This window comes from Hemitrygon akajei, chromosome 21, assembly GCF_048418815.1.
Source record: "Hemitrygon akajei chromosome 21, sHemAka1.3, whole genome shotgun sequence".
Classification (NCBI taxonomy): domain Eukaryota; kingdom Metazoa; phylum Chordata; class Chondrichthyes; order Myliobatiformes; family Dasyatidae; genus Hemitrygon; species Hemitrygon akajei.
In genome coordinates, this window is record NC_133144.1 from 6,425,488 (window position 1) to 6,438,740 (window position 13,253).

At 47.4% G+C, this 13,253-nt stretch overlaps 1 long non-coding RNA gene across 1 annotated transcript in view; it reads right to left on the reverse strand.

The window, feature by feature from the left end:
- Positions 1 to 207: 207 nt before the first annotated feature.
- Positions 208 to 13,253, reverse strand: part of LOC140714457 (uncharacterized) — a 322,173-nt gene continuing 309,127 nt past the window's right edge. The window contains exon 3 of the long non-coding RNA XR_012095875.1: positions 208 to 301. This is a non-coding gene — a long non-coding RNA (uncharacterized lncRNA). The remainder of the gene's footprint in view (positions 302 to 13,253) is intronic.

A 13,253-nucleotide genomic window follows, 5' to 3' on the forward strand; every position in this document is an offset into this window, starting at 1 on the left:
CAGTGAGGGAGATGGGTTAAGTAAGTCACTCAGCCCATCCCACCCTGGTCCACTAATTAAATGAACACACACTTCTCTAGCAATGCAAATCATCCATTCCGTTCCCTCAGAGCCTATGATCCCTTCACACATCCACAGCTCACAATATGGGTGCAGTGACTCATGGAGAAAGATGCTCGTGTTTTAGAAGGATGGAATAAAGTCACACTGACCTGCACTGAATATTGGCCAACAGCTGGTATCTTCGGCTCCAAATAGGTGGCCTCTGCTCCTGAGGACAGTGGGCGATTCCAAACATATACTGAAAGAGAAAGGGACATAATTAGATCAGAATCTGGGATCTGGATCTCTCATCTCTCAATGGTAAAACCCCACCAACTCTTCTCTTCCCTTTCTTGGGAATAGCTTCCAACTGTGGATTGACCAAGATCCATATGCACTGACTCCCAAACCTGGAGAGGCACAGGAATGGGTTGCCTGTTGCAGCCAACCAGGAGAGGAAACACGAGGTGATGTGAGAGAGTCTCTGTGGTGTGCACTGGAATCTGTACTTGGGTTGGGGGCTTGTCCTTCCCATCAGTGCTGCTCTCCAGTATTTGCTCAGTGCTGCTCTCCAGTGTTTGCTCAGTGCTGCCCTTCAGTGTTTGCTCAGTGCTGCTCTTCAGTGTTTGCTCAGTGCTGCTCTCCAGTGTTTGCTCAGTGCTGCCCTTCAGTGTTTGCTCAGTGCTGCTCTTCAGTGTTTGCTCAGTGCTGCTCTCCAGTGTTTGCTTAGTGCTGCTCTCCAGTGTTTGCTCTGTGCTGCTCTCCAGTGTTTGCTCTGTGCTGCTCTCCAGTGTTTGCTCAGTGCTGCTCTTCAGTGTTTGCTCAGTGCTGCCCTTCAGTGTTTGCTCAGTGCTGCTCTTCAGTGTTTGCTCAGTGCTGCTCTCCAGTGTTTGCTCAGTGCTGCCCTTCAGTGTTTGCTCAGTGCTGCTCTTCAGTGTTTGCTCAGTGCTGCTCTCCAGTGTTTGCTCAGTGCTGCTCTCCAGTGTTTGCTCAGTGCTGCTCTTCAGTGTTTGCTCAGTGCTGCTCTCCAGTGTTTGCTCAGTGCTGCTCTCCAGTGTTTGCTTAGTGCTGCTCTCCAGTGTTTGCTCTGTGCTGCTCTCCAGTGTTTGCTCTGTGCTGCTCTCCAGTGTTTGCTCTGTGCTACCCTTCAGTGTTTGCTCAGTGCTGCTCTCCAGTGTTTGCTCAGTGCTGCTCTTCAGTGTTTGCTCAGTGCTGCTCTCCAGTGTTTGCTCAGTGCTGCTCTTCAGTGTTTGCTCAGTGCTGCCCTTCAGTGTTTGCGCAGTGCTGCCCTTCAGTGTCTGCTCAGTGCTGCTCTTCAGTGTTTGCTCAGTGCTGCTCTCCAGTGTTTGCTCAGTGCTGCCCTTCAGTGTTTGCTCAGTGCTGCTCTCCAGTGTTTGCTCAGTGCTGCTCTCCAGTGTTTGCTCAGTGCTGCTCTCCAGTGTTTGCTCAGTGCAGCTCTTCAGTGTTTGCTCAGTGCTGCCCTTCAGTGTTTGCTCAGTGCTGCTCTCCAGTGTTTGCTCAGTGCTGCCCTTCAGTGTTTGCTCAGTGCTGCCCTCCAGTGTTTGCTCAGTGCTGCCCTTCAGTGTCTGCTCAGTGCTGCTCTCCAGTGTTTGTTCAGTGCTGCTCTCCAGTGTCTGCTCAGTGCTGCCCTTCAGTGTCTGCTCAGTGCTGCTCTTCAGTGTCTGCTCAGTGCTGCCCTTCAGTGTCTGCTCAGTGCTGCTCTCCAGTGTTTGCTCAGTGCTGCTCTCCAGTGTTTGCTCAGTGCTGCTCTTCAGTGTTTGCTCTGTGGAAGAACAAGCTGGACCAGGACAGCTTTCCATCATTTCTCCAGTCAGGTCACTTAGGGGCTTGGAGTATATTATGATTATTATTTTTATTCTGACTCTACGTTTTTTTCTAAATCATAACCATATGTGCTCTTTTTGCTATGTACTATGTGCAGTGTGTTGTGTGCTGTTGGTAATGTGGTTTGCACCATGGCACCAGAGGAACACTGTTTTGTTTGGGTATTCATGTATGGTTGAATGATAATTAAACTCAAACTTGAACTTGGCGGATGCTGGAATCTGGAATAGCATACAATCTGCTGGAGAAACTCAGCAGGTCAGGAGACACCTGAACCACTGGGCTCCTTTAGTTTCTTGTTTGTTGCTCCAGGTAAGTCTAAGTTAGGTATAATTTATGCTAATTTAAGTTTATATGACTTTATGTTTGTCCTCATCTGCTAACGTACTGAGCTGCTGCCAATAAAGGGTAATTCTCCTGGCAGTTATCCCGTGTGTGTCAGCCTATGACAATAGACATGATCATGAACAAAGCCACTGGGAATAATCTCCAAACTTCAACCCTCTGCCATCACATTTGGGGCTGAATGTATGCTCTTCCCACTGCGATCTGGGAGGTGGTGTTGGGAAGGGCAGTGGTGACAGAGCCAGTGGCTTGCCTTTGGAAGGGAATTACAGATTTCTGGGCTGGAGTGAGAGCACTCGGAGAGTGGAGCTGAGTGGGGAGCTCTTTCACAGGGCTGGCACCAGCTCCACTTATGGCCTCTTTCTTCTGCCCTCCAATGGCTCTGCTCAATGTGTGAGAGGGACTGGCACTGCCACTGTCAACCACGAGGCACCTAGACATTACTTTACTACAGATTTTCAATGATCACTTTTCAGATGTTTAAACACAGAACATAGTACACAGGATGTTATAACATAGTACAGACCCTTTAGCCCACAATGTTGGGCCAACTCTAGATCCTAGATCAATCTAACCCTTCCCTCCCAAATAACCCTCCATTTTTCTTTCATCCATGTGCTTCTGGAAATTCCTTAAATGCCCCTCGTGTTTCTGCCTCTACCACCACCCCTGGCAGGGTGCTCCACATATGCACCACTCTGTGTGTAAAAAGGAACTACCTCTGAATCCCCCTAAACTCTCCTCCAATCAACTTAAAATTATCTCCCCACTGCCCCAGTTTTGGTCATGTTTCATCTAAATTCATTTTAATTCCTCTAACTTTTTCAAGAAATTGTTCGGAAGTGATTTACAGTATTTTGATGTAATTGTTATGCATTTCTGAAAATCTGCCAATTGGAAATTGTTAAAATGGTTCTGGCTAATGAATGTTTTCAGTGGTATTGGTGGATGGGGAAGGTGCAGCTAGGAAGCCCCTTACCCTCAGGCCACGCAGCTGGAGTGTGAGGTACTTCAGCTAGCAATATTGGACTGCCACACCTAGACGAAGGGCCAGTTGTCTCTTGGTGCTGATTCAGGGCTGTTCATTGGTGGCACAACAACAACATCGGACTCAAAGGCATTGAAACCAACGAACTGATTGTGGACTTCAGGAAGGGGGTGTCGAGGGAACACGCACCAGTCTTCACATCAGTAGAAAGGATGAGTGGTTTCAAGTTCCTGGGTGTCAACATCTATGAGGATGTACTTTGGGCCCAACATTATGGGTACTAGCCACCCCAGTATCGATGACACCTACAAAAGGCAAATCCTCAAAAAGGCAGCATCCATTATTAAGGACCCCCATCACCCTCTTCTCATTACTACGTACAGGAGCTTGAAGACTCAAAGTTTCAGGAACAGCTTCTTCCCCTCTGCCATCAGATTCCTGAATGGACAATGAACCCATGAACACCACCTCACTACTTTTTCTTTACTTTGCACTACTGATTTATATATTTATATATTTCATATTGTAATGCATAGTTTTTAAAAACTATTATTATGTATTGCAATCTACTGCTGTGCAAAACAACAAATTTCTGAACAGCTGCTAGTGATACTGAAGCTAATTCTGATTCTGATATTTGGTTCAATTATGAAGAAGGCACATCAGCGGCTATCTTTCATTAGGAGTTTGAGGAGATTCAGTGCGGTGAACACCCTCTACAATCCCATCACTCTCCATGGGGAAGGGGAAGCTGGAAATGGGGCAGGTTGTCGGAGGTGAGTAAGTTGTAAATTGTGCCTCACACATCCTGTTGTGGAGGAGCAGTGCTGGGAACTGAAGTCACACTCTTGACACTTGCTAATTTAAGGTACTCATTCCAGTGTAAATATCACCATACGTCATGGAAGGGAAATCCACTACTGAGTCTTTATAAGACACTGGTCAGACCACACTTGGAGTAGTCAGAGCAGTTTTGGGCCTCTTATCTAAGAAAGGATATGCTAGCTTTAGAGAGGGACTGGAAGAGACTCACAAGAATCATTCCAGGAATAAAAGGGTTAACATATGACAAGAATTTAATGGCTCTGGGCCTGCATTCACTGAATAGAAGAATGGTGGGGGGGGGGGGGGAATCTCATGGAAAACTATTGAATATTGAAAGGCCTAGATAAGGTGGACTTCAAGAGCATGTTTCTTACAGTGGGGGAGTTGAGGGCCAGAGGGTAGAGATTCAGAATCGAGGGACATCCAATTAGAACAAAGATGAGGAGGAATTTCTTTAGCCAGAGGGTGGTGAATCTGTGGAATTCATTGCCACAGACAGTTGTGGCCAAGTCATTAGGTATATTTAAAGTGGAAGTTGATAGGTTCTTGATTATGGGGAGAAGGCAGGAGAATGGGGTTGAGAGGGAAAATTAATCAACCACGAAGGAATGACTCAATAGTTCTGGTTCTGGACCCCTGGTGATCCAATACACTTTGCTCAGTACTTCCAAGTCCACATGCTCTTAGATTAATTCTTCCTTGTCACAGATTGACCGGACACCCGTAGCCAGTGCTATATTTCATTCAGAATTTGAGGAGATTTAGTATGTCACCAAATTTCTACAGATATACCATGGAGAGCATTCTAACTGGTTGCATCACCATCTGGCATGGAGGGGCCACTGCACAGGATTGGACAAAGCTGCAGAAAGTTGTAAACCCATTCAGCTCCATCATGGGCACTAACCTCCCCAGCATTCAGGACATCTTCACAAGCTGACGCCTCAAAAAGATGGCATCCATTATTAAGGACCCCCATCACCAATAAGCAATGCCCTCTGCTCAGTGCTAGCATCAAGGAGAAGGCACAGGAGACTGAAGACACACACTCAACAGTTCAGGAATAGCTTCTTCCCCTCCACCATCAGATTTCTGAATGGACAATGAACCCATGAACACTACCCAGTATTTCCCTGTTGCCCTATTTATTGTAACTTATAGAAATTTTACTCCTACACTGTGCTGCTGCCACAAGACAACATATTTCATGACAGTGGTAATAAATCTGGTCCAGATTGTGATTCTGAGAGTTTTAGACACAGTTCAGCAGATTATGGAACCTGATTCCTCTCCCTGGATTCTATCTACACTTTTTGTTGCTTTGGCAAAACAGCCAACATAATTATAGACTCCAGCTACCCAGCCCAGCTTCTCTCCCTTCTCCCATCTTCCATTGAGCTGAAGATGTTGGAACAGGAATGGGAAGTTGAAATGAAATGGGCAGCCACTGGGAGATGGTGCCCATACGTCGACTGTTTACTCCCCTCCATAGAAGCTCCTGAGTGCCTCCTGCATCTTGTGTGTGCTCAAGATTTCCAACATCCACAGACTCTTCTGCGTTTATGAGTTTGGTTCCAGCAATGGCCAAGTACCTCCCAGGCCTTTCCACTCTCCTCCTCTCCAAGCTCCTGATCAGAGAGAGATCCTTTCTCATCCTTCTTTAGAACAGAGAGAGTTTTTCTCACTTCCCTCCAGATCAGAGAAAACCCTTCTCATCTCTCTCCAGATCAGAGAGAGAGCCTTTCTCATCCTCCTTCAGATCAGAGAGAGCTTTTCTCATCTCCCTCCAGATGAGAGAGAGCCTTTCTCATCTCCCTCCTGATGAGAGGGAGCCTTTCTCATCTCCCTCCAGATGAGAGAGAGCTTTTCTCATCTCCCTCCAGATGAGAGGGAGCCTTTCTCATCTTCCTCCTGATGAGAGAGAGCTTTTCTCATCTCCCTCCTGATGAGAGAGAGCTTTTCTCATCTCCCTCCTGATGAGAGGGAGCCTTTCTCATCTCCCTCCAGATGAAAGAGCTTTTCTCATCTCCCTCCAGATCAGAGAGAGCTTTTCTCATCTCCCTCCAGATCAGAGAGAGCATTTCTCATCTCCCTCCTGATGAGAGAGAGCTTTTCTCATCTCCCTCCAGATGAGAGGGAGCCTTTCTCATCTCCCTCCAGATGAGAGAGAGCCTTTCTCATCTCCCTCCTGATGAGAGAGAGTTTTTCTCATCTCCCTCCAGATGAAAGAGAGCTTTTCTCATCTTCCTCCTGATGAGAGAGAGCTTTTCTCATCTCCCTCCTGATGAGAGAGAGCTTTTCTCATCTCCCTCCAGATGAGAGGGAGCCTTTCTCATCTCCCTCCAGAAGAGAGAGAGCCTTTCTCATCTCCCTCCTGATGAGAGGGAGCCTTTCTCGTCTCCCTCCAGATAAGAGAGAGCTTTTCTCATCTCCCTCCAGATGAGAGGGAGCCTTTCTCATCTCCCTCCAGATGAAAGAGAGCTTTTCTCATCTTCCTCCTGATGAGAGAGAGCTTTTCTCATCTCCCTCCTGATGAGAGAGAGCTTTTCTCATCTCCCTCCAGATCAGAGAGAGCTTTTCTCATCTCCCTCCTGATGAGAGGGAGCCTTTCTCATCTCCCTCCAGATGAAAGGGAGCTTTTCTCATCTCTCTCCAGATGAGAGAGAGCTTTTCTCATCTCCCTCCAGATCAGAGAGAGCTTTTCTCATCTCCCTCCTGATGAGAGAGAGCTTTTCTCATCCTCCTTCAGATCAGAGAGAGCTTTTCTCATCTCCCTCCAGATGAGAGAGAGCTTTTCTCATCTCCCTCCTGATGAGAGAGAGCTTACTCATCTCCCTCCAGGTTAACAATAAAACATAATCATTGTTTGCTCTCCATCACACTACATCCATATAATTACATCTGATCCCATTAGCACAAAACATTCGACAAGCTTCATTGTGTCAACTCAGTGCTACATAGATACATAGATAAATAGAAGAGTGCAGCTCAGGAACAGGCCATTCGGCCCATAATGTTGAGATAAACCAGCTAAACAGGAATTCAAAAACACCCAAACACTAAGCTCTCCTACCTACACTGTCCATATCCTTCCATCGTCCTTATATCCATGTGCCTATCATAATGTCTCTTAAAAGCCTCTTAGTTATGTATTTGCCTCTACTGCCAGACCAGGCAGGCCATTCCAGGCATCCATCACTTTCTGAGTAAAAAACTCACCCCTCACATTCCCCTTGACCCTAACCCCCCCCCCCTCGCATCTTCAATGCATGCTCTCTGGTATTAGACATTTCAACCCTGGGAAACAGGTGCTCTCTGTCCACTCTGTATATGCCTCTCATAGTCTTGTAAACCTTGATCAGATCTCTCATTGTTGGCTTCCCCCTCCATCTGATTTATCAATGTGCTTCATAATCTCATTTATTTAAAAATATAGTGCTGAACTGAACAGGCCCTTCTGGCTCAGCAAGCCGCACCATCCAGCAACACTAGCCTGACACCAGGACAATTTACAATAACTAATTAATTTCCAGCCAACATCCCAGTGAATCTCTCTCTCTCTCTCTCTCTCTCTCTCTCTCTCTCTCTCTCTCTCTCTCTCTCTCTCTCTCTCTCTCTCTCTCTCTCTCTCTCTCTCTCCTCCCCCCCCCCCCACCCCCTCCATCTCCATCTCCCTCTCTCTCTCTCACAATGCTCCAGGTTCGGTCTGACCACTATTGTACAGTTGCAATGTAACATCTCAATGCTTAAGCTGTCTCGGTCTACAATGCAAACACACAAAATACCTTTCCACTCCCCATCCTCCTCCGTCACCCCGTCAGGTTCTGATGAATGGTCTCATTTCCGTGGATGCCCCCTGACCTGCTGAGTTCCTAACACTGAGGCTGTGGGACTGCTCCCTGCTGCTGTGCTTCCTGTGTGTATATATGGACCAGATTTCAAGGCTTTGGGCCTACGCCGGGCTGCTCCAGGGATCTGTAGCTAAGGACTTAGTTTGGTTCAGAATGCTATTGTTGTTCCCCTCTTCTGCTGTCTGCATGGTTTGTTTTTCTCTCTCTCTTTCTCCGTGCGCACTGGGGTTTGGTTTTATTTTGTTGCTTGGGTTCTTTCAGGTTCCTTGCTTTGCAATTGCAAATCTCAAGGTTGTATAATTCATACATTCTTTGATAATAAATGCACTTTGAAACTTTGAAACATTAAGTTCCACTAGCATTTTCTGTGTGTTCTCTGCATTTCCAATATCTAGTGTTTGTTTGAAAGACTCACGTGGATGTAGGAAAAATGAAGAGTTATGGGTTATGTAGGAGTGAAGGATTAGATTGATGGTGGAGTAGGCTAAAAGGTCAACACAACATTATGGGCCGAAGGGCCTGTACTGTGCCATTGTATTCAACATACTCACAACACTCAGGTCCTCTTTAAACCTCTCTCCTCTCACCTTAAACCACTGTCCTCTGTCTCTTGTTTCCCCAGTCCTGGGAAAAGACGGCACATTCACCCTGTCTGTGCCCCTTGCTCATGCTTTTACACACCTCTATACGATCACCTTTCAATGAGAAATGTCCCAGCCTGCTTAACCTCTCTCCATAACTCTGTCCCTTGAATCCTGGTATATCCTCATAAAACTCACCTGCATTCTTTCCAGCTTGCCGGCATCTCCTTTGGTGATGCCAAATTTGGTGGCCAAATCTGAGCACAATGACCCAAGTCTTGTACACCTGCTCCTCTGCCCAGTGCCCTGACCAATGTTCCGATAGTGGGAGAGTCTAGACCAGAGGGCACAGATAGAGTGGATGTGGAGAGGGTGTTTCCGATAGTGGGGGAGTCTAGACCAGAGGGCACAGATAGAGTGGATATGGAGAGGGTGTTTCCGATAGTGGGAGAGTCTAGACCAGAGGGCACAGATAAAGTGGATGTGGAGAGGGTGTTTCCGATAGTGGGAGAGTCTAGACCAGAGGACACAGATAGAGTGGATGTGGAGAGGGTGTTTCCGATAGTGGGAGAGTCTAGACCAGAGGGCACAGACAGAGTGGATGTGGAGAGGGTGTTTCCTATAGTGGGAGAGTCCAGGACCAGAAGGCACAGATAGAGTGGATGTGGAGAGGATGTTTCCGATAGTGGGAGAGTCCAGGACCAGAAGGCACAGATAGAGTGGATGTGGAGAGGATGTTTCCGATAGTGGGAGAGTCTAGACCAGAGGGCATAGATAGAGTGGATGTGGAGAGGATGTTTCCGATAGTGGGAGAGTCCAGGACCAGAAGGCACAGGTAGAGTGGATGTGGAGAGGATGTTTCCGATAGTGGGAGAGTCCAGGACCAGAAGGCACAGATAGAGTGGATGTGGAGAGGATGTTTCCGATAGTGGGAGAGTCTAGACCAGAGGGCACAGATAGAGTGGATGTGGAGAGGATGTTTCCGATAGTGGGGGAGTCTAGACCAGAGAGCACAGCCTCAGAATCCCTTCAGAACAGGGGTGAGGAGGGATTTCTTTCACCAGAGGGTGGTGAATCTGTGCATTTCTTTGACACAGGCAGCTGTGGAGGCCGGGTCATTGTGTATATTTAAGGCAAAGGTTGATAGTTTCTTGATTAGTGAGGGTGTCAAAGGTTATGGGGAGAAGGCTGGAGAATGGGGTTGGGAGGGATAATAAATCAGCCATGATGAAGTGGCAGAGCAGACTCGATGGGCTGAATAGCCTAATTCTGCTTCTATAACTTATGGTCTCATGGAGTTATTCATCTCTTGCCCCACGTCATCCTCTCGAGCTTGAATTAACACCAGTGATGCCTTGGAACCATCCCTGGCACACAGCCTGTTTCCTGGGATATTGAACTTCTCAGTGTGGAAACTAAAACTTTCCCAGGTGATTGGTCCAGTATAAATCCTGGGTCAGCCTGCCACTCGGCTGTCCAGATTCTCGGGGGCTTTGAGAAGTGAGCAGAGCTGAGTGGGAAACGTAACTGCCTTCTTTGTAATGACGTCACTGTCCACCCTGCACTCAGTCCATGGGGAGAGCTCATTGTCACAGCCCTCAGGCTATGCTGTGGACCACAGTCCATCTCTCCCTCAACCTTTCAACTCATTAATCAGTGACACTCAGAGGGAAGAGTGAGTGTGGAGTGAGCCAAAGTGGTTGATGCCAGTTTGGTTTTAGATTAACTTTATTTGTCCCAGGTATATTGCAATATTCAGTGAAATGTGTTGTTTGTGTCTAATCAAACCAGTGAGGATTGAGTGGGCAAATATCGTCACCCTTCCAATGGCAACATAGCATGCCCACAACTCACTAACCCCAACTCTAACCCAAACACCTTTGGAATGTGGGAGGAAACCTGAGCGCCCAGAGGACACCCACATGGTCATGCGAACTCCTTACAGACAGCATCAGGAACTGAATGCTGATCAGTGATGGCTTTGCCACTTTGCCACCCATTGTTACAAGTTTGGATTGGTGCTTGGATGAGAGGGGTTTGGAGGGATAGGGCACGCCGGTGGGTACATGGGATCAGGTTGGCATGAACTGGAAGTGCCACAGGGCCTGTTTCTGTGCTGTGGTACTCTACGACTCTCTGACCCTGATACTTAACGCTGGCCATGATGACAATTCACCAGCACCACTACTTTATCATTTCCTGTCAGTCACCTTTGTTATAGGCACTCCTGTGCTTAGACAACACACACAAAATGCTGGTGGAACACAGCAGGCCAGGCAGCATCTATAAGGAGAAGCACTGTCGACATTTCGGGCCGAGACCCTTCGTCAGGACTAACTGAAAGGAAAGATAGTAAGAAATTTGAAAGTAGTGGGGGGAGGGGGAAATGCGAAATGATAGGAAAAGACCGGAGGGGGTGGGTTGAAGCTAAGAGCTGGAAAGGTGATTGGCAAAAGTGATACAGAGCTGGAGAAGGGAAAGGATCATGGGACGGGAGGCCTCGGGAGAAAGAAAGGGGGAGGGGAGCACCAAAGGGAGATGGAGAACAAGCAGAGTGATGGGCAGAGAGAGAGAAAAAAAATCAAACTACTAAATACGTTAGGGATGGGGTAAGAAGGGGAGGAGGGGCATTAACGGAAGTTAGAGAAGTCAATGTTCATGCCATCAGGTTGGAGGCTACCCAGCCGGTATATAAGATGTTGTTCCTCCAACCTGAGTTTGGATTCATTTTGACAGTAGAGGAGGCCATGGATAGACATATCAGAATGGGAATGGGACGTGGAATTAAAATGTGTGGCCACTGGGAGATCCTGCTTTCTCTGGCGGACAGAGCATAGGCGTTCAGTGAAACAGTCTCCCAGTCTGCGTTGGGTCTCATCAATATATAAAAGGCCACACCGGGAGCACCGGACGCAGTATACCACACCAGCCGACTCACAGGTGAAGTGTCGCCTCACCTGGAAGGACTGTCTGGGGCCCTGAATGGTGGTGAGGGAGGAAGTGTAAGGGCAGGTGTAGCACTTGTTCCGCTTACAAGGATAAGTGCCAGGAGGGAGATCGGTGGGAAGGGATGGGGGGGGACGAATGGACAAGGGAGTCGCATAGAGAGTGATCCCTGCGGAAAGCAGAAGGGGGGGGGGGGGAGGGAAAGATGCTGCCTGCCTGCTGTGTTCCACCAGCATTTTGTGTGTGTTGTTTGAATTTCCAGCATCTGCAGATTTTCTCGTGTTTGCTCCTGTGCTTAGCTTCACTTTATAGACATAAAATCAATCTATTTATATAAACTATTTTATTTATTTATATTTATTGTGTTTTTTATTATTTTGTCCTTTATCTTATTGTGGTTTTTGTGTTGCATTGGATTCGGAGTGAACATTATGTTTTTCTTTACACTTGCGTACAGGAAATGCCATTAAACATCTTGAATTAAATTAGAGTGCTTGATTGTGAATACAAGAGTGATGTGTTCGACTCACAGCTCAGCTTGTGGCTGGAAATTCCACTTTCTTACACATTCCCTCCTGCCCCTCACCTGTCTCAGGTAGCACCCATCACCTGAGACAAATGGTGCCGGCTCTCTGGGAACGGGCCCAGGTGAAAGTGTAACATCAAGCTGAGAGCAGGGATAGCTGGGGAGGAGTAACATCGTCGGTACTGTGGGCTATAGATGGACAATGGCCACATCGTCCAGTGGGACAGCAAACAGATACTCAGAGGTACTCTGGTCAGATAAAGTGCCTGAAGAGGTTTGAGGTTCCTTAATGTTTTCATGTTCAGGGGAGGTGGTGGGAGAAGCTACTAAGCCTGGCAGAACTGTTTCTACTGACAGAAGAAGAGGCAAAGGTGCATTACTGCCGCCTTATCACCAGTCGCTCTGGGCAGATGGGGCTCGTCAGCTGTGGTTGGCAGCTCGTCTAGGAGAAGGAAAACTCTGATCTCAAACCTCCACTGCCTTGTGGCTATCCCCACTCATGGAGAAGGCTTCAGGAGTAAACCCCGAGGAAAAATCCTGATCTGGAGACCTAAGGCAGTCCTACATTGAGTTTAATGTTGACTGGTAACTCCAGCGACACCACTGGTGTCAGACTGCATCGGTCTCTGTCGTTCATTTGGATTCACTAACTGCATGGAGAGGGAGAGCCTGCTACCATGGGCAACAGCTTGCTCTCCATATCGCACTGCCCTGGCTTGTGTATCAACTGAGAGCGTTGCCCCAACAACGTAGACAGCTAGGGCGCAAGGTCCATGGTTAACCCTGGCCAGTGGAGGACCTCTGCAGGCACTGGGAGTGACATTCTGTACAGGCCTCACCCGCCATCTTCTGTCACAATTACAACAGTGATTCATGACACAGAAAACGATCCGTTGCCATGGTGACAAAACAAAAAGAAGCACTGCCGAAACTCCGGTAATGTTAAAGAAAAATCTGAAGGGGAGGTGTTGGCATCTGACAGAGGTCTGCAGAGCTCAAAGTGAAAGGGAGCAGATATCAGGGAACTGCTATGGGCCCTCAGTGGGTCGAGCAGTATCTGTGGAGGAAAATGGACAGTCAGGTTGTAACCCTTTATCTGGACTGGCCCTGGTGTGTGGAATGTGTTACTGGCTGGGGAGTTTCTGAACAGAGAGAAAAGGACAATCAGCTGACACTAAATTCACACAATTTCATTCCATTCAACATCAGATTTATTAAAACTGACTGATATGACGTGAAATTTACCATTTTTAGGAGCTGCACAGTGCAAAAACATAAAATAACTATAAATTATAAAATTAATG